The sequence below is a fragment of the Varanus komodoensis genome, unplaced genomic scaffold (assembly GCF_004798865.1).
Source record: "Varanus komodoensis strain SLA01 unplaced genomic scaffold, ASM479886v1 scaffold90, whole genome shotgun sequence".
Classification (NCBI taxonomy): Eukaryota; Metazoa; Chordata; class Lepidosauria; order Squamata; family Varanidae; genus Varanus; species Varanus komodoensis.
This window is the reverse complement of record NW_025336599.1, coordinates 884,378-889,348: the sequence shown is the minus strand read 5'-3', so window position 1 is coordinate 889,348 and position 4,971 is coordinate 884,378.

Genomic DNA, 4,971 nt, shown 5'->3' with positions numbered 1-4,971 from the left:
GGGGCCGATCCTGTTTAATCTTTTCATTAACAACATGGAAGAAGGGGTGAACAGTCTGCTGATCAAATTCGCAGACGACACTAAAACTGGAGCAGTGGCCACAACTGAGGAGCAGGTACTCCGGATCCAAAAGGATCTGGACAGACTATGGAAGTGGGCAGGAGACAACAGGATGGCGTTCAATGTGGATAAGTGCAAGGTCTTGCACTTGGGGCATAGGAATAGGTGTCATAGGTACAGGTTAGGTGACAAGTGGCTGGATAGCAGCACTTGTGATAGGGACCTCGGGGTGCTGGTTGACTGCAGGCTAAACATGAGTCAGCAGTGTGATGCGGTGGTCAAGAGGGCGAACATCACCCTTGGTTGCATAGCCAGAAGCGTGGCTTCTAGATCAAGAGAGGTATTACTACCACTCTACACGACTCTAGTGCGCCCGCAACTGGAGTATTGTGCTCAGTTTTGGGCCCTTCATTACAGGAAGGATATAGCCAGGTTGGAGTCAGTGCAGCATAGGGCCACAAGGTTGGTGGTTGGTTTGCAGGGGATGGGGTATGAGGTGAGACTGAGGGAACTGGGTCTCTTCAGCCTGGAGAAGAGGAGACTCAGAGGGGATATATTGGTGACATACAGGTATGTGAGGGGATGTCACACGGAGATGGGTAGAAACCTGTTCTCCCCTGCAGAGGAAGGCAGGATGTGCTCCAGTGGAGCCAAGGTTCCATTTGGATGCCAGGAAGCACTTCCTGACAGTTGGGACCCCGAGAGTGTGGAATGGGCTTCCACGAGAGGTCGTTGAAGCCCCATCAGTGCAGGTGTTCAAGGATAGGCTGGATGTGCACATGGTGGGCATGTTGTGAGCAGAGCCGGCTGGTGCCGTAGGTCAGACTAGATGGCCTGGGAGGCCCCTTCTGATTCGCTCTGTTTCTATGTTTCTATGACTTCTGAATCACGGGAAGTAGTGTTTCCTCTATACTCCTCACCAGTCAGACCTCACCTGGAATACTGTGTCCAGTTCTGAGCACCAAGATTGAAGAAAGATGTAGAACAATTGGAAAGGGTGCAGAGGAGGGCAACAAAAATGATCCAGGGTTTGAAAACACTGCCCTATGAGGAGAGACTGGGAGAACTGGGCGTGTTCATCCTTGGGAAGAGAAGACTGGGGGGGGGGACATGAGATCCCTCTATAAGTACCTCAAAAGCTGTCACAAAGAGGAAGGTCAAGATCTCTTCTTACTAATGTCAGAGTGTAGGACATGGAATAATCAAGTCAAACTGCAACAACCCAGATTCAGGCTGGACATCAGGAAGAGCTTCCTCGCTGTCAGAGCAACATGACAGTGGAACCAGCTGCCTGGAGAGGTGGGGGCTCTCTCACACTAGGGACATTCAAGGCAAAACTCGACAGCCACCTGAGTGGGATGGTGTGACTTGGTGTCCTGCAGCAGCAGGGGGTGAACCCGATGGCCTTCTTGGCCCCTTCCAGCTCGACTCTTCTCTTCCATGTGTCTATGAGCCCTTTGTCATCAGGCTCCCAGCTCCTTATTTACATATGGGAAGTTCGGCACTGGGAGGCCACTTTCAGGCCTGTCTCCCAGGGCTTCTGATCCTGTCCAAGCCGCTCATACCTGTCCATGCTGACTGGCAGTGGCTTTCTAGGACGGCAGGCAAGAGCCTTCCCGTCATGCCTAGAGATACCAGGGACTGGACCTGGGATTTCCATTGTTCAGAGCTGTGCTGCAAGCATGCATTAACCTTTCTCCAACAGCAGCCTCCCCAGACTGGCTCCTTCCTGCCCCACCTGCTGCTTCTAACTTAGGCTCCCATCAGCCCCAGCCATTAGATCCAGTGAGCAGGAATGCTTGGAGCTGTGGTCCAAACCATCTGTGCGACAGCATTTGGGGAAGGCAGTGCGAGGAGAAGCCTGATTGCGGTGGAGGGGAATTAAGGCAACCACAGAGACTTTGCAAGCATTGATTAGTAATGCCAAGAGCGCTGTGTGCCCTGCTTAGCTCAACGGCTGGAGGGATCTGAAGCCGTACATGAGGACAGTGGGTAAGAATGCGGAACAGGAGAGGAGGGGCTCTCCTGTGCGTCTCTCTGCAGTATGATAAAACCTGCAAAAGGGTCTTCTCGGCGATGGCACATCAGTGATGCAGCTCTTACTCTGGAGAGGTCTGCCTGATACCTACTTTGCTCCTTTTCAGCACAAGCCGAGTATCCGTTCCTTGTCCTCAGGCCCTTTGCTGTCATGCTGGTCTGACTGATTCTTTTCATAATGGCTTCTCAAACCTTCTCTCATTTTTAGTCTTTGTGTTTGAGGGCACATCTGATCTGTGTCATCTGCATGTTAACTGCTATTTTATTTTTCTTCCGTTTCAAGCACCCTAGGGAATTTCATTGAAGGATTTATGTATTCATGAATAAATACAATAATTCTACAAAATTGCTATCATCCTTTAAACAGAGAGGTGTTGCAAAATTACTAGCTGGGAAGGAATAACAGTCTTAAATGAAGTTAATTATCCTGCATGTTCAGTGAGCTCATTGTATAATTCCACGAAGAATTTGCATTGTTAGGGTCACACCAAGTAGTGGTTTACATTTTTTTAAAAAAGTTACCCCCACAAGTAGAAGTAAATGACTATATCTCCACAAATACATACATCCCTCCGAAATGCATATTTTCACAGTATTGCTCTTGGGAGGAAATGTGTATTTTTACTGACATGTTCCCTGCTATGTTTCTTAAACTGCATTTGTAAAATCCAGCAAATGAAGCCTACAGAATCTCTGCAATTTGGGAAACGCCAGGCTGATGCAAAATCTTCAGGTTTTATTTGCAGAAGTCCATACTTGTTTGAATCCATGGCAGATTTCCCCCAAGTCCCTCACACTAATGGGCACCATGCCATTAAAAACAGATGGGTGGTTTGCCACTGAGCCAGTCCTGGAGTTAGTGGGTGATTGTCCTCTTGGGGGCACTGAATGTGTGGTTGTTTCTAGGTCACTGTTTCCCGTACACATCCGGCTCTTACTTGCCCATTTGTGGCAAATATGCCATCTTAGTTTTATCAACACGGATTTTTTTAAGAGGGATTTCCCCTGCTCTGATCATTTACTGTTCCTCTGGCAGGCTCTTCTCTGCATTCCACTCCTCCTGGATTCAGGTTTAATTAGTAGGATTTCTCAAATTAATTACAGAGCTAGGTTGTGCGCAGTTTGCTGCAGGAAACTTTCTATATGTCTTGTTCATCTGCATCTCACATTCTACATGCTCGATACAAATGGGGATTAGCCACTGCCCCACCTGTTTACTGTCACCCCTAAATGTGTTGATTGTGCAGTTTAGTGGTGAAATCTGTTTTTGTAATGCATCATAACGTTTTTTGCATGGTTCTTTGCATGGGGGGATTCTCCTGGACGTTTTTTCTCCCGTCTGCCGCCTTGAGAGGGTGGATGCAACACTGCTAAATGTGGGCTCAGTGTAATTGTACAGGGGATTGATGCAGGACGTGTGTGCACACACAAGTGAAGTGTTGCATTGCGCTCAGATTGGTTCCTGCACAGGGATAAATCAAGGAGCTCATCAAGCTTGCTCTTGCTTTCTAATGTTTTAGCAATTCTCACAAGGGGCCAGTGATAAAACACTATGCAAAAGAATCTCAGTGCTGTCCTGTTTGCGATCACATTAGAACTGCTGCCTCACTTGCTTTATCAGTGCCCTGGTGGATCCTGCCAGTGGAGAACTGTGCAGGCACTGGAAGCTGCGGCAAGCTGTGCATGAATGGTGCTCTGTCGGAATCTGCAAATTTAAAGAGGAAAAACGGCTGGGTAACATGGAACTCCGAAATTAGGGAGGACGTTTGTGTAGGGAAGTGCCTGTCTTTTCAGAGAACGTGGCTTTGAAATTTCACAGAAGTGGCATTGGGACTGTGCGCAATGAGTTACACCGAACACTGGAAAGTAGAACAGCAGCATTCTTAAGTCAGGGGACCTCAGGCCTGCCCGTATTGCCAAGCTTGAGCTCCTATCAGCCCAAGGCAGCCTGGGCAGGGATCACACATGGTGGCAGTTCTGCGCCAACATCACCCCAAGGGTCGCTGTTTCCCAACCCCTGCCTTAAAGGAAGGCCCTGCCAGAGCTGTGGCGAATATTGTCCCCACATGGTTTTGACCAATCTTATTCAATTTGATAGAAAAGAATTTGGTTTTGAAAATAAATTCTGAGGTAAATACATTTTTGGAGAAATTATCCTGGCTGGGTCTGAGGTTCTGGCACTGTGCTTACACTGGAGGTAGCCCAAGAGGGGGGTTAAGCACCCTGTTTTGCTCTCTGCAGTTGCTTCTCTGGCCAGCCATGATCTCCTCAGCATCCTGCGCGACACCCCAAGCCCAGGAGAAGACGCCATGAGTCGCTCTTCCTATCGGTACTGGCTGGGTCTGGAGGGTCAGGCAGTGTGAGGGGCTAAGAGAGAGAACAGTTTGTGGAAGAAAGAGGCACTGGCAGACCCCCTGGGGCTGCCACATCGTAATTAGGCGAGTGGAAAACCATCACAAAAACACATTGGAAAGAGCACTGAAAATGAGACAGAAAAATGGAAGCCCCTTGGGCAGCTGCCATGCCATCTTCCTCCACCTTTCCTCCAAAAACTCGATGCAACATTGCTTCCCTCACACTGACATGGCAGTGGATGCAAGCTGGAGGTCAGCCTACCAGCACAATTAGTGCCGTGGCCACATGCCCAGGCCCCTTACACAAAAAAGAGCAGCACCTACCAGTGTTGAGCTCTGTCTGTGAAAAGCTGTTAAGAACATCTCCTGCTACTGGAGAAATTTGGAAAAATGGTCCCCTCATTTTCTCTGCCCACAAATAGGAGAGAGGCCATGAGTCATAGAATAGTAGAGCTGGAAGGGGCCATGCAGGCCTTTGGGTCCACCCCCCTGCTGATGCGGGACACCAGGTCACACCATC